A 20,553-nucleotide genomic window follows, 5' to 3' on the forward strand; every position below is an offset into this window, starting at 1 on the left:
CCTCAAGGCCATTATGACAAAATGGTGTACACAGTTTGTGTGGACTCATGAACCCAGGTGCAGGGCCTTTAAATCACAGCCTGACATGGTAACTAAGATATCCTTAGGCTGCAGAAATAATTAACCCCTTAGCCACTACAAGTGCAACAGTACATCTCTATCAGCACAGTGAGGATTTTAATCCGCCCGCTGGCTAAGTTAACCCGTAGCTAGTAAACAACAGAGATACGTGCTAAGATACAGATTTGTGGGTTTTTTTGGGAGGGAGAGAGGTAGTAGAGGGAGGAGGGTCAGCAGAGTCCAGGGGCCTCATGTACTAAGAATTGCGTGGATTTCCTACTGAAACATTGCGTACGCTAGAATCCAGAAACTGTCGTACGCACAAAAAAAATCAGATGTATCAAAGTGTGCGTAAGCATGGATCCAATCACTTTTCCTTTGAACATCCCAATCAACGTGGAATTGAGCGCACATGTAGAAGTGCTAAACTCCTCCCTGTCCACGCCCCCATTTAAATATGCAAATAATTTTAAATAGGGCCTGCACCGGGGATTCCCCTCTCTGCACCATCAGATCTAGAAAATGAGTAAAGGGAAGAAGCGCAACTTCACCAAGTCCTAGCTCGAAACGCTCTTAAACGAAGTCGAGACTCGAAGACCAGAATTATTTGGTAGCCTCTCATCAGGCATAAACACAAAAAAAAAGAAATGTGAGTGGGAGCGTGTGTGTGAGGCAGTGAACACTGTGGGGTCGGAGCAGCGCACACTCCCTGAAATAAAAAAGAAATGGTCCGACGTGAAGGTGGAGGTGAAGAGGAGGATTTCGGCCCACCGCCGAAGCGTGACCGCAACGGGCGGGGGGACAGGAGGATATCAATATATTATATATTATATTATTATATATATTAATGACTGCAGAAATGCGCCGTGGCTACTGCAGAGTGACATTTCCAACTTTACGCACGCGTTTATCGACACAAATACTTAACACAAGGAGACAATAAAGGGCTTGTTAGATAGCTCTGCCGCTCTATTTTCACCAGGGAAAAACAAATGCACATATTTGAATGCACGTGCCCAAATGGGCATTGTGCTGATTTACACTCCGGGCGCAATTAAACGGATACATTTACTCACCGAGAAGCCACCCATCGCGCACCGTGCCAGCCTCCAGCCTGTTACCAACCATGCTATTAGTAAGAATGAACGAGTCATGCGTTGAACCAGGCCACCTTGCCACGATGTTGGTGAGCTGCATTTGTGCATCACATATTATTTGAACATTTATTGAATGAAAATGTTTCCTGTTGACAAAAACAAATTCATCCTGTGATGGCGCTTACAGCAACATGTGTGCAGTCAATAGATCCGATTACATTAGGGAAACCGGCTCTTGCTGCAAATTGCGCTTTAATGTTGGCCTGTTCAACAGCATTGTATGGGAATTTGATGTACCTGGATGACATTCTTATGATCCCGTCCCACACAGCTGGCATGGCTCGGCTCACAGTGGACTGGCACACTCCTGACCGGTCGGCCAGTTCCCTCTGGAAGGCTCCTGTTGCCAGAAACCCCAGAGTGGTCAGCACCTGTGTGGGCACGGACAACCCCTGGCTCCTGGCTGTGTTTCTTTCTAGGGCCGGCCGCAGCTCTGCGCACAGCTCCAGTAACACTTGCCTCGGCAACTTAAAACGACTCACGAGCCAGTTAGCCATTTGCTAACATATCCTCCCGTTCTCTAAACACCCTCTCACGTCTGATGTTACCGTTTGCGATGTCTTCTAACAAGGCCAAGGCTGCCATTGTTAATGCCATTTTTTCATCACTTTGCACATGCTTTTATATCCATCCATATGATTGCAAACACGTGTGTGTTAATTGTCCATTAATGTGTCTCTGATGTGCACATTACTCTGAGGACTAATTGTTTTCACATAATTAACAGTTTCACAGCATCACCTCAGAGTGTCGCCAAAGGAACAATAGCTGTAGAAACGTGCGTACGCCAGCCATGAAGCTGGCGTCGGACACCGCACATTTCCACGCTCATTTCACTTTTGATACATCTGAACGTTGGCGTGGAAAATTACGTACGCCACGTTTTTGTGCGTACGCAACATTGATACATGAGGCCCCAGGTGAACTCTGAACAACAGGGTCTTGGGTCTCTTATGGAGGATGGGAAGCAGTTCTGCGGTCAATGGAACGAACATCTGTGTCCTTTGGATTGAAAGTGACCGTTAAACTTCCCATCATGCATTGGGAAACTAGTAGCGCCTATGAAATCCGTTTAAGTTTTTCCCCAATTTCCCATATATTGAGTAGCTGTCAGCAATTATAATTGTAATAATCATATAATAATTACTGTAATTGTTTGTCCAGTCTATAGCAGAAACATTTGCCAAATCTAGCATTATGTAAAACTGATTTAGAAAATAACATTTATTGTAATTAAAAATGTGGGGTTCTAACATTTATTTTGTGTACCAAGTTTTTTTTTACCTGTGACTAAGTGCTCAGCTGTTTTACTAACATCTCCGTGTGATGTTACTGTTTTCCTGCAGACATCCAGCAGCTGATGGCGTGTAAAGAAGAGGTTCCCTTTGAGCAGCAGGACTGGGGCTCCAGTCTGGACCAGGAGGATCCAGAGCCCCCACACATCAAAGAGGAACAGGAGGAAGTCTGGATCAGTCAGGAGGGAGAGCAGCTTCAAGGGCTGGAGGAGGCTGATATCAAGTTCCCAGTCACTCTTGTCCTTGTGAAGAGTGAAGAAGATGAAGACGATGAAGAGAAGCCTCAGTTCTCAGGGCTGGCTTCGGGTGCAGCCAGCAGCTCAACTGAACGGATGAAAACAGAAGCTGGTGAAGAGGACTGTGGAGGACTGGAACCACAACCAGATACTGATGACATGACTGAAGACTCTTCTGACATTGATGACATGACTGAAGACTCATCTGAGACTGATGACAGTGATGATTGGCAGGAGACCAGAGAACCTCAGTCAGGTTTAAAGGCTTGGACCAATGAAGAAGTCCCTGACAGTGATTCTAGATGTAGTACTGGAGAGAAACCATTCAGATGCTCCGTATGTGGGAAAACATTTGACCGTAGAAAAAATATGAAGACACACATGAGAACTCACACAGGAGAGAAACCTTTCAGCTGTTCAGTTTGTAAGAAAACTTTCACGCTGGGAGGAAACTTAAAGATACACATGAGAACTCATACAGGAGAGAAACCTTTCAGCTGTTCAGTTTGTAAGAAAACTTTCACGCTGGGAGGACACTTAAAGATACACATGAGAACTCATACAGGAGAGAAACCTTTCAGCTGTTCAGTTTGTAAGAAAACTTTTACAGGAAGTGGAAATTTAAAGACACACATGAGAACTCATACAGGAGAAAAACCTTTCAGTTGCTCAGTTTGTCAGAAAACTTTTACAGGAAGTGGAAGTTTAAACGAACACATGAGAACTCACACAGGAGAAAAACCATTCAGCTGTTTAGTTTGTAAGAAAACTTTCACGCAGAGCAAAGGCTTAAAGACACACATGAGAACTCACACAGGAGAGAAACCTTTTAACTGCTCAGTTTGTAAGAAACAATTCAAATATCTTCAAAGTGTAAAGAGACACATGAGATTTCACACAGGATAGATGTTTCAGCTGCTCAGTTTGTAAACAAGACTCGGTGAAATCTCGTATCTGGCTGGACCGTGTCTGGTCAATGTGCCTAATTGCAGATAAGTCAAACTTCTCAACTCAACGATTATTTTGTTAAACACCACATGAAATGAAATCCATCACTCTCTCTTGACTTGAACTGTTTCTACAATCTGCAGCCCACCAGTCAGTCACCATTGCAACACTGTTGTTGATGAAGCAGACCAATCAAGTGATTTCCTTGCTGCATTAGCACCGTTGTACGTCATACTGTGATATTTTGGTATTTTCGTCAAGCCATGTGTGAATTATTCGTATAAATGCACGTTCACGGCTTTCTTTAGTAGACCACGGTGTCGATCACAGATTTACTGATGTAGACGTGCAGCCGCGTACTTTTCACCAAGTCAGCTGCAGCGTCTGATGGACATGTATGAGGAAATAAAGCATATTACATGCAAAAAAGGAAATACGGCTGAAAAGAGCATGGCAGACAATTATGGCAGATCAACTGAATGCAAAGCCTAAAAGTCTACATTTACTAACCACGGATCTTAACTGAATCCGTCATTATTGTACCATTCAAGCAGTGACTTGGTTTTTGTGTATTTGTGTGTGTGTAACCTACTTTATTGAGCGGCCTGTACTAGATGGTCTGGGTGAATGAAACTTCCTCGTGTGTACTTTAGAGCACATTATACTGGAATATCTGAGACTCTTATTTTGAAATGGCATGAACAGGAAGTGTCCTATCTGTAATGTGCTGCTATGAACTATGTGAGTGCAATAAAGGAGTGGCCACACATGTATGACTATATGTTGCCCTTCTGACTGACTTCATTGAAAACACCTTTGAAAATAATAATGGTCACAATGTTAAAATAATAACAGCAGGCTGATATGTAGCCTACCTGTGGTACTTTAATGCAGTTTCAGAAAAATAAAACATACCAAACTGACTTTTTCGACATACTATACTGTGCAGTGTTTCCCCTAGAATTTTTTTCAGGCCTGGTGGTACCCACCGAAAAAACCCTTAACAGACGAGACGCGTGGGATGGAGTATTGGTGCAGTTGGATTAAGTCAGGTGACACAGCAAGCAGTCTGCAATTCTGCAATTATTATATTTGCATTCAACATTTTTATTCAACATGCTATACTATGACTTTTTCAACATACTATACTATTACTTTTTTCATAACTTTTTTCGACATTCAATACTATGACTTTTATTCATAACTTTTTCGACATACTAAACTGACTTTTTTCGACATACTATACGATTACTTTTTTCATAATTTTGAGAAATTGCAATTTTTTGCCTCACCTAAAAAAAAAATATTTTTGAGTGAAGCGACTCAGCCACAAGCCTGACCAACAACTTTTAGAAAGTAGAAAAAAAAAACCACCCAAAAATGAGTGACGGAGTTGCAAATGGCCGTATGGAGGCTCCATTTGGCACATGTCAAAGATTATAGTAAACAATCATTAGCTATATTATTATTATTATTATTATTATTATTATTATTATTATTATTATTATTATTATATTAATGACCCTCGGATTGAGGTACACTGACTGCTATTTGAATCAAATCTCCATTGTCAGATCTCCACTCTTCTGCAAATAAACACACACTATCTGCTCCCCACCTCCACTTTCAGGTAACCATAGTGATGTAAATTAGCACTTTGTATTCATCACATATCCTACATATGAAACATATCCCAAAAATTCACATGACACTTTTATTTTGGAAAATCGAGCCTACTCCTTATTCATAAACGCATTAATAATATAATAACATTGTGAAAATGTATTTAGATACTCACCGACCTAGCAAAGCATCATGTCCTGGGACGAACATCCTCCTCCTCCTGTCATCAGCGCTGCAGCCGCTCCCCTCCTCCCATCATCGCATCCCTGATAATTATTCATCACTGTCGCGGGTGAAAAACTCTATGGCGTCTTCCAAAGTCTTTCCTTTTACTTTAGACATCGTAAAAACACTAAAAACAACCCAAAAGAAGAGTAAATACAAGCCTTCTGTCGCGAGTGAAGCGCTGGCTCGCTTGATTGACAGATTGTTCAGCCAATTCGGATCGCAGAATCACGGAAGGGGGCTTGTTTTTTCCGGAAGAGTCTGACGGACACGGAAACACACAGCATCCATAGTTAGCCCTCCGTGGTAAAGCGGTACAAAAGACCAGAGCTGCGTTTCAATAACAGTTTGAGTCGCCCTCGCTCACTTGCCCTCAGCCCTTGCTATGACGTCACACGGAGGCCACTTGGAGGGCGGAGGGAAAGAGGGCGGAGGGGGAGTGAAAGAGGTAAATGGAACACACCTGCCCTCGTTCACTAACAGCCCAGACAATAGGCGAATTCGACTTGATGTAGCCGCCTGCAGCGCGCTACCTAACGTGATGTATTGTGGGTTGAAATTGTGTCCGACTTAGCAGCCGACGGCAAAGACGTCACAGGGTCGCGACCATATCACGTGACCCAAAACATCCCGGGAACAAGTTTTTAAGAGCCGCTTCTTGCAGCGCTTCTTGCAGCGCGGTCCACGGTGGCTGCAACCGGCTTGTCCACACTTCCGCTACAGCGGAATGGTTCTCATTGGTTCAATGACGTGTGTTCAGGTCCGCACTCGGCGGCCACCTTGTGGTGAAATGATACTTTTTATTTTGGTCGCATTGATCTCATGGCTTGATCTTAAGTTCCGTGCATTGTGTTGTGAGTCTATTTATATGTGAGGTCTGGTTAATACAAACATAGAATGATAATACAAATATACTGGAAAAAGGGACTTCCGGTTTGATGAGGTAGAGAGCAGACATGCGAGCAGGGAGCTCCAGCCGAACTTTTCATTTACCTTTCAAGTCTACCAGTTTTACAGTGCTTCTCCTAGGGCTGACTCGTGCATTACTTATTTTTTGTGGGAAAGAGTATTGCGACGTAATGAGCTCTTCAAACTCTAATCCTCAACCGTCAGTAACAACTCGGGCAGCTACCATTTCAGCTAAGCTAGCTAGCATGGCCGCCGCCGCCGCGCCGGAGCTTCAAGACCCGGGGGACAGAAGCGCCGACAGCGGAGGCCACTCCGACCCAGTCACCATGACCGACCTCGAGGCTCTTTTCACCAAACAACGTGATAGCTTCAAAGCTGACATGGCTATCCTGATTCAACAATCAACTGAATCTCTGAAGCAGTCAGTGGATTCACTAGGTCAGCAGGTGACGTCATTTAACAACCGCCTCACTAACACTGAAGTTGTGGTGAGTGAAAACCTCGAAAAAATCACAGAGATGGAAGCCGCTGTTAAAACCTTGCAATCCCAAGCCACGGTGCTCCTGGAACAAGTGGACGACCTCGAGAACCGGTCCAGGCGCTCTAATTTGCGGATTATCAACATACCCGAAGGGAGCGAGAGAGACCAAGACCCGACGAAGTTTGTTTCCAACCTGCTGATGGCGGTGACGGGGCCCGACGTTTTCGACAGCCCTCCCGAGATAGAGAGAGCTCACCGCTCCCTCGGCCCCAGACCAGGTGATGCCGGCGCGGGGAAACCAAGAGCCTTCATCGTCAAATTCCTCCGCTTCCAAGAGAAAGAGCAAGTCCTCCGATGGGCCAGACAACACAAGATGGATTACCGCGGCTCCGAGCTGAGAGTGTATCCAGACATCAGCGCTGCTCTGGCTAAAAAACGGGCTGCATTCAACGCCATCAAACACTCTCTCTACGTGAAAGGAATCAAATTCCGCCTGCTGCATCCTGCCCGTCTCCAGGTCTCGTTCCGAAATGAGAACTTTTCCTTTGACTCTCCACAAAAAGCCCAGGACTTTTACAACGAGCGCATTGCTCCCACTGGTTAGTGGACTTATTGAGGATGCTGGCTTTATCTGGACCCAGTGCACGGTCAAGGTTGGACGTTTATAAACGATCAGGTATGGAACAGATGCGCCAGTAAAACTTTGTACTTTATTGTATCCAAGCTATTATTCATCCGAATAACATGATGTGGCACTGGCACCATATCAGTCAGTTCTGTAACTGAAATATATATATATTTTTTCTTCTCCTTTTCCCCCCTGAAAGTTATTATTAGACTAACTTTTTTATTGTAAATCTACATTTTTATTCTCTTTTTTTCTTTTTGTTTGATATGGACAAGATGTAATTCCAAGGGGCTACTTAGGTTATTCCTTTGTTATTTGAATGCTGATATGGGTGTATTACTGCCCTCAGCTATATCTTCTTATTTTGCGCCTATTGCACATTGTAGACACACTTGCAGATATAGGAGCCCTATCTGCTCGGTGAGTGTTTAGTTCACAGATTTATGTCACATGGAAGTAACAGAGTCTATGGAGTCCCGCTGCTAGTTCTCGTTCTTAGGACAAGCTTAGGGAGGTCTAGGTGTGTTTATTTGTTCCCTGTTCTAAGGGTTTTTGTTTTGGGGTACTGGGGTGGGGGATCCTACAGATTTGCTTTTATTTCTATTTTTGTTTGTGCGTTCTTCTACAAAGCAGTGTTTTTTCCTACCATATACTTACAAATTTGTTTATGGCTAATACTACAAAAAAAGGGGTATCTTGTCTGAGATTTGTCTCTTGGAATGTTAAAGGGATCAATGGCCCAGTAAAAAGGGGTAGAGTATTTTCCCACTTAAAACATCTTAAAACAGAAATTGCTTTTTTACAGGAGACGCATTTGATCGCTAAGGATCACCATAGGTTAAAGGCTTCATGGGTTGGCCAAAGTTTCCACTCCAATTTTAGTAGCAAAGCAAGGGGTACAGCGATTTTGATACATAAAAAAATACAGTTTTACCCAGCAAACGTCATAGCTGACCACCAAGGCCGGTTTGTTATAGTCTCAGGCTCCCTTATTAATGTACCTGTTGTTCTTGTTAATCTCTATGCACCCAATTGGGATGATGAGGCATTTATTAGGAAAGTAACCTCACTTTTACCAGACTTAACTTAATCTTAGGAGACGACCTTAACTGTACTATAAACCCTTTACTAGACAAATCCTGCCCACGGCAGGATTCCCCTTCTAAAGTTGCCAAAGCAATTTCAACGTTTATGGATCAAATAGGAGGTTTGGATCCCTGGCGCTTTCTCTATCCTGATAAAAAACAATTTTCTTTTTACTCTCAGGTCCATAAAACATTCTCAAGAATTGATTACTTTTACATTGACAATTATTTTCTTCCTGTTGTCAATAACATAGAATACTCAACGATAGTGGTATCGGATCATGCTCCAGTGCTACTCGACCTTTCGTTTACACTTTTACAAAAGACACGCCCTCCATGGAGGCTGAATTGTACATTGCTAAACGATGATGACTTTTGCCAAACAATCTCCAAAGTAATCGATGATTTTCTTGTTACCAACAAGTCTAATCTCATATCCCCATCTTTACTGTGGGAGACATTAAAGGTGGTAGTCCGAGGAGAGATTATATCTTATTCTGCAAGACTGAATAAACTCAAAAAACAAAAACAGGAACAACTCATGGAAAGCATAACAGAATTGGACAGAAAATTATCAACATCTCCATCCCCTGAATTCAGGGCCGGCCGCTGGCATAAACACTCTATGCGGTTGTTTAGGGCCACAACCACTAGAGGGGGCCACACGATCAATGTGTTTTGCATTTTGTCCCTCTCTTTATTCCAATACAACAAATCACGGTAACATATCAATTTAAACTGACGTATTATTAGCAAACTATACAGGGAAAATACACAGGAGTGAAAAAATAAACCAATAAAGTCAGTTTGTGACTTGCTGCTTCGTGCGTAACCATGGTGACACGGCACCGCAGCCGGGGCATTATGGGTAATGTAACGTTCCGATCTTTATTAAGCCCTTGGCTTTGTATACTTGCTGGTCTGACTGGGAAAACAGCATTATGGCTCCTAAAAGAAAATTTAAGAGTGGTGCTGAAGGACGGAAGAAAAAAAAGATGGAGATGGAGAGAAGAGCACAAGATAAAGGTATGTTATAATGTGACTGTTTAATCTCAGTGAATTAACTGGAGCAATCTGCCGTTTTGCTTGCTAGCACGCTGCATTGCAGCTATTGTAAAAAAAAAATAGCATTGTGAGAGCACTTTAGTGTTGTGTCCGATATGTCGGCAACACTTATAAGCAGGGGGTTATTAAACGTAATAATACATAAGCAAGCTAGCCTGTAAGCTAGCCGGGCAGTCAATCTCAACACTGCAGCTGGGGGCGGGGATGACGAGGGCTCTCTGCTGGCTGCGTGTCAAGAGATGTGAAAAGTAGACGGTGAAAACACAGCTTTTAATCAAGAATGGACTATGAACAGACTCTTGCAGGCAGTTCAATGTGTCAAATAAGCAAAACTCTTTTGTGATATTATATAGTCAATCCATTTTATTTTAGGATGCACATTTTTGTCAAAAGCTCACTAGCCCACTTACTTATAGGCCTTGTTAAATCCAAGTGCGTTGCTTTTACAGTTTAAATATAGACAGTTGACATATATTTTTTATTATTTTGAACACTTTTCAATTGGTAATTGTCTTAGCCTCTCAGAATTTGATATTGTTTTGAGGATACATTGTATTAAAATAAAGTAAGATATTTGTTGTTAATCATGTGCATGTCTGTTTTAATTCAATTACGAGCAGTGCGTGTGATTTGGTGGTTGCCCTGTGCTCGTTTTGGGGCCACAAACAAAATCTTGCTTAGGGCCTCCAAAGTCCTAGGGCCGGCCCTGCCTGAATTAGACAAAGAGAGACAAAACCTTCAAATGGACTATAACTTGCTGTCAACGCAAGAAACTGAATAATTACTCTTACGTTCACGTGGATTTCTTTACGAGCACGGTGAGAAGGCAGGACGCCATCTGTCACGCCTAATAAAAAGCCAATCAGTTTCCCAGCAAATTAAACAGATTAGAACTCCTTCAGGTGAATTTACAGTAGTGCCATCCGTCATAAATGAAACCTTTAAAACATTTTACTCTAAACTATATACTTCACAATCCCCAACTGACAAAACAAACATGATGAGCTTCCTGGATAACCTAAATTTCCCACCCATTTCTTCTACTCAGAAGAGCGGAATGGATCGACCCTTAGAATTTCGTGAATTAGCAAACTCAGTTAAACTAATGCAAAGTGGCAGGGCCCCTGGCCCAGATGGTTACCCTATAGAGTTTTTTTTTTTAAATTGCTGATAAATTAATCCCTCTCCTCTTAGAAATGTTCAATGACTCTCTGGACCGGGGTGCTCTGCCTCAAACTCTCACCGAGGCATCTATAACCTTATTATTAAAGCCGGGTAAAGAAGATTCTGATTGTAGCTCTTACCGTCCTATCTCCCTTTTAAATGCCGATTATAAGATTTTAGCTAAGGCACTGGCCTTACGACTTGAATCAATTATGCCGAGCATCATTTCACCCGACGAAACCGGGTTTATGAAAAACCGACACTCTTTTTCCAACGTCCGCCGCCTCCTCGACCTTCTTTTTTCTCCCGCATCCAGGGAGACACCAGAAGTGGTGGTCTCCCTGGATGCGGAGAAGGCTTTCGATCGGGTGGAGTGGAGTTATCTGTTGGAGGTCTTAAAGAGGTTCTGCATTGGGTCTAAGTATATATCCTGGATCTCACTTTTATACTCTTCCCCTAAAGCGTCCGTAAGCACTAATGGGATGAAATCCCAATATTTCACACTCAACAGAGGAACCCGCCAAGGGTGCCCTCTGAGTCCACTATTGTTTGCTGTGGCAATCGAACCTTTATCTATCGCACTTAAATCGGCCAATTTTAGTAAAGGAATCCACAGATGTGGTTTGGAACATACACTTTCCTTGTATGTGGACGATTTACTATTGTTTATTTCTGATCCAGTAACCACCATCCCCAAGATAATTGAATTGCTTAACAGCTTTGGAGCATTTTCCGGTTATAAGTTGAACTTTTCAAAAAGCGAATGTTTTCCTGTAAATAACTTAGCCCTTGGGATCCCTGATGTGTCTTTCCCATTTAAAGTGTCTAAAAGCAGCTTTTAATATTTAGGTGTGCATATCTGCCGCAAGATGTCAGATCTTTACAAGAACAACTTTTCACCCCTAATCGACAAGCTTAAATCAGATCTGGAAAGATGGTGTAATTTGCATATAACTATAGCAGGCAGGGTAAATTGCATCAAAATGAACGTGCTTCCACGTTTTTTGTATCTTTTTCAATGCTTGCCGATCTTTTTACCCAATTCCTTTTTTCGTGCTATAAATAAGCAAATTTCATCTTTTATATGGAAAGGCAAGACCGCCAGGATAAGGACAGGGTTTTTACCAAGGCATAAGTCCGTTGGTGGTTTGTCACTCCCTGACCTAAAACTCTACTATTGGGCAGCTAACATAAGCAAAATGACTCTCTGGATTCGTGAACCTGAATTAATCTGGTGTAAACTAGAAGCTAAATCCTGTTCTACATCACTCCTAGCTCTACTTACATCAAAATTGCCCTTTCAATCATCCCAATATACATGTAACCCAATTGTCGTCTCCACCCTTAAAATTTGGTTCCAATTTAGATGTACTTTTGGACTCAAAGGATTGTCTAATCACAGCCCCATACATAACAATCATCTCTTCCTCCCTCCCAACATTGATAATGCCTTTTCTCTATGGCAGCGCTCAGGCCTTATCAGGCTAAGTGATCTATATATTAACAATGTCTTCGCTAGCTTCAGCGAATTATGTGAAAAATGTAACCTTCCCAAGTCTCACCTATTCCGATACTTCCAGGTTCGTAACTTTGTTAAATCCAATAGTACCTGTTTCCCCAATATCCCTCCTAACTCAGTAATTGAATCAATTTTGGAAATTTCCACAAATCAGAAAGGCCTTATCTCAAAAATGTACACCTTAATATCCCATCTCAAAGAGACATCTCTTGATAAAATCAAGAAAGACTGGGAACAAGAACTTGGCAGGGTTGTTGATGACAGTGACTGGGACTCAGCATTAATTCGGGTAAATAACAGCACATCTTGCACCAGGCTTAATCTGATACAATTTAAGGTTGTCCATCGTATTTATTTTACCAATTCCAAACTTTCCAAAATTTATCCCAATGTCACAGACACATGCAATAGGTGTCACTTGTCACCAGCAAACATGACCCACATGTTTTGGTCGTGTCCCCGTCTGCAAGTTTACTGGACGGCTGTTTTTAAACATCTTGCAGAGGCACTAAATATGGAATTGACACCTTGTCCAGAATTGGCTATTTTTGGAGTATTATCAGACCATCAAACAATTAGGAAAAAGTTTAAGGATAGTATCGCCTTTGCTTCTTTATTAGCACGTATGTTGAAGCCAATTATGTAATAACAGCCGATAACGTAATAACAGCCGATAACGTAATAAATTTGCCCTTTTTGAAATGTTATAGGCCAATAACGTAATAACTGGCCAATAACGTAATAAAAGTCCTGAAACGATAACGTAATAACTTTTGGCCAATAACGTAATAATTTATTACATTATTGGCTGCTTATTACGTTATTGGCCTGATAAAAGAAAAAACTTTGCAAATGTAATAAGTGAGCCAATAAAGTAATAATATATATCTGTGATAAAATCTGTCACTTGCGCTTGTTTGCAAACATAGACAATGGCAAGATATGAAATATGTATGACATGTAACTCACTCTTGAAGACAGTAAAACAAATTTCACTCTTAAGGATTTTTGATTTCCCATAATTGACCACTAGATGACAATGGTGTGATTAACTTTCTTCAGTTGTCCACATTTCCTTGCTTCCTATCCAGCCCACATGGTGAGAGGTAAGCAATGATGAATTTTCTTTGATGAACAGTTGATTTTGTTAAAATTCTTGAATGTACCACACAAACTATCTTACATAGTTAGTGCAAGAGGATATAACATTATTGAGAGTGTATTCAAAGTTAACTGACTACAGCTAGCCAACTGTTGGCTAGCTATTAGCATAATTAACTCTTACAGTTTGCTAATATCAGAGCCTATCAACCTTTTAGAACTCTGTTGGTACGCTGGCGCTCCCATGTACGGAAGCCCTAAACGGCCATGCATACATACATTTGATTTCATCCGTTTTCTCGTGATAACGAGATAATTTTCATCCGTTTTCTCGTGATAACGAGATAATTTCCCTCCGTTTTCTCGTGATAACGAGATAATTTCCCTCCGTTTTCCCGTGATAACGAGATAACAAATGAAACGTGATAGGCGAGATTTCAAATTCGGTAAAGTTGGAAAGATATTCACAGATTCGAACTGACCATAAAGAGACCCTTGATGTGTGTAGTGATTTTGGAGTCTCTGTAGGCCTACTGTATAACAGTGGAGTTATTGATTGTCATGCAATTTGCAGACGGTCCCTGCGCACTCGCCCGGCTGCCGGTTGCGCATGGAGATCAATGTTCTCCGTTCAGCTCGCAGGACGGCTTATTTATGTAAAAAATCGGGGTTTTGGTGCTTGTAGCTCGTAGTCTATGATATTACGGTGAGACTGTGGGCCCTAGTTTCGTAGACCAGGCGCAGTCAGCTTTCAGCGCACCTGCGCCGCGCCGACGGGGTGTGTCCGCCTGGACTTTGCAAGTTTCGTGCACCGCGCAGGCTCGCGCAGGCACACCTCCCGTCTCGGCCACCGGCGCAAGTGGGAAAGAGAGAGGAGAAGAAGGCGTGAGTGGGAGACGAGGAGGAGACGAGGCGTGGACTGGGATTAATACAGCCGATTCAGATCTTCACCAATCAAATGAGCTCCTCTCCTCTCCTTTAATGCGTAAGGGGAGGTTGAGTGCAAGATCCGTCACTTGACAACCCGATGACAGAAGCAGCGCCGCCGCTCCCACCACGCGCATCACGCGCTGTGCGCGCGTATCATAATAATAACAATGCCCATATTATAAAAAAAACAGCAGAGAGAGAGGGAGATGTTTTGGTCCGAGAGGCTGAGTTTCCGTTACGCGTGCCATCCGCCTTTGATCTGACGTCAGATGTGACGGGACAATCTATAAAGATATAAATTCACGTGTTGATTCAATGAGTTGCATTAAATAGTGTTTGTTGTGATTATTTATTGCATTTAAATGTGCCTGGAACTGTGGAAACCTGCCTGTGAGGTCTCGGTGACGTGTGCGCACTGCGCGCCGTCAGCCAAACTTCCACTCCGCCAGCTGTGATTCGCATTGAATGAATGGACTTTATTTACGCCTTGCGCCTTGCACCGAAAGTAGACCAGGTTGGAGCTGGCGAGCTTTCAGTGCAGTCTCGGCGAGGCTTTTTGCCACGAAACTTCCGCTACGCCAAGCTGAATCTGTGACGCCTCCCCCTGCTGCGCCGCCACACCCATCTTGGCGCAGGCGATCCACCAAACTGCCAAACTGACGGTGCGCAAGGCTGCGCGGGTCGAGACTTGCATTGCGCCGGCTCCGCCACCCTGCGCCGCCCTGCGCTGTGCCACGAAACTAGGGCCCAGAGGCATCATTTGTGTTAAAAACGTTTCACTTTCACTGATTTATTGATCCCGGAAGTTCGACTCTGTGAATATCTTTCCAACTTTACCGAACTTCAAAATGATCTAATTATCACGGGAAAACGGAGGAAAATGATCTCGTTATCACGGGAAAACGGAGGAAATAAAATATATGTATGCATGGCCGTTTAGGGCTTCCGTACCCCATGCAACAGCGTCTGTACTTTGTAGAATATCTCTGGAACCACACAACACACTTAATGGGGAAAATTGCTATCACTACTGCTATTAGTTTCGTTGTGTGGATCCTGAGATATTCTACAAAGTACCGACGATGTCGTGTGGGAGCGCCAGCGCACCAGCGGAGTTCTAATTAAATGAAAAGTGTGTGAATAACTTTGTATTGCCCTTAACTTTGTATTGCCCTTGAACTGAATCTTTGGAGCTCTTGCCATATACGTTGTACATATACGTTACACATATACATACATATACGTTACACCATTTAATATTCAGAATTTACAGTTTAAAGAAAAGTATGACACACCTTAATCTTTAACACAATTGTATGTATTTCACAGATCTGCAAAGATGAAAATACTGCAAACAATCTTTGTCCTCTCCTGTATCATCTGGGGATGTGCAGGACATGGACAGAGACAAATGTCAGATGACACTTATGATGTGATACTCAGTGCACTGAAGGGGGAATTCAATATTCCTGTAGCAGAGAGAACAAGGATCCAGCGTGCTGCACTTATTCGACTGTGGCGGAATAGGCAACATTATGCCCTCGGTGAGGATGGCCAGACAATTACATACAACGGAAAACTGGTAGCTAGGAAGTCAACTATCGCTGCAGTTGTGAACAAGGCTCTCGATGAAACCAAAGGTTCTGGTGCAAGAAAACTGAACATACAACTTCGGGAAGAATCAGTCGAGCTAGTATTCAAGACTCATTGGACAGATCAAGACGCTACCAACTGCATAAGGCTACCTTTGAAAACAAACCCATTCCAAAATCCATTAAAGCCAAAGCAGTTCAAGTTCGTCACCAGATAGACCTGCTTGACATGGGTAAATGGAGAGTCAAGCATGCTAGAGCTACGTATCGGTACATCCTGACGATAATAGATGTATTTAGCAGATACACCTGGCTAAGACCACTGAAGACTAAACACAGCACTGAGATTGCCAGACATCTTGAGGACATTTACACTGAGCATGGTCCGCCGAAGGTTATACAGCATGATCAAGGAAAGGAATTCAAAGGAGCAGTAAAAAAATTTATGGAATCCCTTCAGGTGAAAATAATTCAGAGCTCGCCATATCATCCCCAGAGCCAGGGTAAAGTGGAGAGAAGCCACCGTGTACTCAGGAAAAAGATGATGTACGACTTAGTCAACTATCAACAAGGAGGAATCAACTGGGTCCAACATTTACCAACATATGCCAGGATAATGAATGAAGATCCAAAGGAGGTTTTGAGCTGGATGTCTCCTTTTCAGGTGTACTATGGAAGAAAAAGTCACAGATTGTCCAACAGGTTAACCTGTTCCCCAGCTGAATTTCCTGAAGAGCAATGTCTACCACAACATCAAACACTGCCCACCCAAAAGCATAGGCTTTTGTTTGAAGATAAGCGAATAAAGATTAGGAGAAGGGCACAAAAGGCAACCCAGCACTGCGCACAGCGAATGACTTTATCGAGAAGTCATAAACCCTCTGTATATAGGGTAAATGACAATGTGTTGGTCAGAGTGAAGAGTGGTAATCACAGAGTTTCAAAAAAACATTTTGTAACTCCAGCTTTAGTTGTGAAAAGAAACCTAAAGTTGCACAAATATAAGGTTCAGTTCCATATGCCAAATAGCCCCACTGCAACACAAAAGTGGTTTTCAGTGTCTAATGTCACCAGTGTAACAAGACGAGAAGAAAAGCAGCGCCCAAAGTCTCAGCCCAAAATAGTTCAACAGATGCACCTGCGAATTCCTTATACACATGAGGACAGATTGGAGTATTTTGAATCATCAAACCTGAAGATTCGCTTTGACCCGATGCCAGATGGCAGTTGCCAATTTGCTGCTATTGCTGACCAATTGAGCACTATTGGAATTTTCCGCTCTGCATCACTATTGCGCAAAGATATTGTGGCAGATTTAACACTTCATCCGTATGGAATCGATGGGACACCCCTTTCAGAGTATGTCGAGGGGACATGGGCAGATTACTTACAGAGGATGGCACTAGATGGCACATATGGTGACCACCTCACTGTTCAAAGAGCATCACAGATATTCAATGTTCAGTTTCTTATTCTCTCAACTCTTGGTTCAGAGGCAGCCTCTGTTATCTCACCAACTGGTTGTTTTTGTGAAAGCTTGCCTGTCTTGGTTCTTGGCCATTTTGCTGAAGGACACGGGGAACATTATGTTAGTTTAGAGGGACCAATATTTCCTTATATTCAGGCCATTCAGGAGGCTGAGATGAATCGAGTGTCTCTTGGAAATAACTCCCAACCTGGCCATCTATCTGACACTGAACCCAGCCCGACATGTATGTCTAACACTGAATCCGGCCCTGTGTCTGATGTTGAAGATGGCCCACTGTCTAACACTGAATCTGGCCCTGTGTCTGATGTTGAAGATGGCCCACTGTCTAACACTGAATCTGGCCCTGTGTCTGATGTTGAAGATGGCCCACTGTCCGACACTGAACCCTGCCCTACATGTATCTCTGACAATGAACCTGTCCCTATGTTTGATGTTGAAGTTCAATCTACGGCCAACACTTTGCCAGCATCCCTCACCATGTCAGTCAATGAACCTCCATATCTACCCACAGAAGTCCTGTCAATGATCATTGCCTGTTCTCTCAATCAAGACATGTCCATGTTAGGAACGTTCAATCGTGTCTCAGTCTTGTTGCACCATTTCATCCTCATATTCACATCAGAGAGAGGCTTGCTGAGAATTTGGAACTTGAGAAAAATAACAACTGTTCAATAAGCGTTATGAAACTCTACAAGGCTGCTGGACGTGGCAGTGGTATCAGCACACGTCTTAAAGAGCTGTTTAGCAAGGACAGTAGATGGATGAAAGCCTGGATTGTGTTAAGTCATGTGGCCTTTGGCCAGTACAAAATTAAGGACATCTACTGGAAGAAGAACTGACCTTTTTTAGTTGGTGTTTTTTCTTTGTTTGTTTTTTTTCAGGTAAGCAAATAATTTAAATGTTGTTTTTTTTATGATGAATGTTTAGTTCTTTAAAAAAGTGACAATTGTACAAAGTTATTTTGAAACTGCTATATGTTTTAATTTACAGTTCAGGGTCTTGAAAGAAGTTAAAAACTGAAACCAGCAGATTTCGACATTCCAGTTATTTAAGGAGAGGAGAGGATATCCTTAATTCTTTCCTGATTCTTTCCAATTGTTACAAAGTTTAATTGTTTAATAAAGCTTACATTTTTCTTGGCCAACATGTGTGGTCATTTCATTTGAGAATATGTCATCCTCAAAGAGGCATAGTTTTCATATTAAAGGTCTACATGCAATATATAAATTGTCTGTGTTTATAAACATAAGTGTTGGAGGCACAGACTGAGGAAGAGACTGAGAGAGTATTTATTTTCACAGTTATATCCAATTATAAGTTCAATAAAATATTTATATCAAATGACATATTATATTATTGGCTCAGTTATTACATTTGCAAAGTTTTTTCTTTTATCAGGCCAATAACGTAATAAGCAGCCAATAACGTAATAAATGATTACGTTATTGGCCAAAAGTTATTACGTTATCGTTTCAGGACTTTTATTACGTTATTGGCCAGTTATTACGTTATTGGCCTATTACATTTCAAAAAGGGCAAATTTATTACGTTATCGGCTGTTATTACGTTATCGGCTGTTATTACATAATTGGCTTCAACACACGTAGAAGAATTTTGTTGGAATGGAAGGCACCAGTTGCCCCCAAAGCTTCCGTGTGGCTTAAAGACCTCATGCTGTACTTAGATCTGGAGAAAATTAAATACGATCTGAGGGGTACACCTGGAAAATTTGATTCGGTTTGGGGCTGCATGATTAGTTACATAGCCAAATTAAAGACACTACAGGACAAGTGAAATGTTCACTTCTGACAACTGACTTTTGAATTTCCTTTCCCTCCTTACTTCATCTCAACCCATTGAAAATATTACTTTTTTGTGGTGTTTTTTATTTATTTTTATTTAATTTTATTTTTATTACTCTCTCTTAATTGTCTATTTACTTTTATATTTGCATGTCTGTTTACGGTAAGAAGGAAGGATGTGTGTTATTACTGATCTGTAACAAAATTTTGTAGGATTGGGGAGGGTTGGGAAAGGGAGGGAATAAGTGGTTGTTGTTTTTGGAAAAAAAGAAAAAACCCTTATTTTTCATTGTATGTACTTTTACCTGTCAAATGAATAAAAACATTAATGAAAAATAAAAAAAATAAAAATAAAAAAAATGTGTGTGTGTGTAATATATATATATATATATATATATATATAAAACATATCCTCTTTGGTTTGCTGCTGCATTCTATCGCTTGAGCACCATAGTCACGTTGACTTTGTTGTCCGACTTGACGGCGTTTGGCTGCCGTCTCTTTTAGAGCCCGCCCCCTCAGACACCTGCAGCTCTCGTCGGCGTGGTAAGTCAAGTCAAGTCAAGCCAAGACCATCCCGAACAAGCCTAATCATGGATCAACCACACATTGTTGGAGTAGCGCTATACTGCCTATTCCAAATTACACAAAATATGCGGAGACTCATTTCATTGAGACGAAGACGTATTCTGCACTTGATGGCAATACGGCTGCTTATATACTTACACTTGTAAACGGTGGGCTCTGCCATAACTCTGCAACAGACAGTCTAATTGCACAATTTAAGAAAATGAATTAAATTTAATTCATTTTCTACTTTCTTCTTTCTTCTTCTTCCTTGGTGGTGAATAGACAGCAGACAATGGTGTTTGAGGTTCATTATCGCCACCGCATGGACATATTTTTCGTGCACCACTGCAATGCATTGTGGGTGATATACAGCTCTGAAGTGGCCATCGTTGTTCACTCGATCACTCAGCCCTCAAGGGTCGATCTCACGGAGTTCACTTCAGCTGTTCAGGGAAATGGAACAGCCCTTAAGATGGCGGCTGGGAATCCGGCGGCGTTGTTATTGAAACGCAGCCCAGAGCTGCGTTTCAATAACAGTTTGAGTCGCCCTCGCTCACTTGCCCTAAGCACTTGCCCTCGGGGGAATCCCCGCCGCCATCTTAAGGGCGGTTCCATTTCCCTGAACAGCTGAAGTGAACTCCGTGAGATCGACCCTTGAGGGCTCCGCTTATTTT

General features: G+C 42.2%; 1 long non-coding RNA gene across 1 annotated transcript in view; it reads left to right on the top strand.

Annotated features, from left to right (window-relative positions):
• The first annotated feature begins 14,999 nt into the window (after nt 1–14,999).
• Nucleotides 15,000–20,553, top strand: part of LOC311031050 — a 544,877-nt gene continuing 539,323 nt past the window's right edge. Inside the window, exon 1 of the long non-coding RNA XR_014599034.1 lies at nt 15,000–15,088. This is a non-coding gene — a long non-coding RNA (uncharacterized lncRNA). The remainder of the gene's footprint in view (nt 15,089–20,553) is intronic.

The sequence above is a fragment of the Eutrigla gurnardus genome (assembly GCF_963514095.1).
Source record: "Eutrigla gurnardus genome assembly, chromosome: 1".
NCBI lineage: Eukaryota > Metazoa > Chordata > Actinopteri > Perciformes > Triglidae > Eutrigla > Eutrigla gurnardus.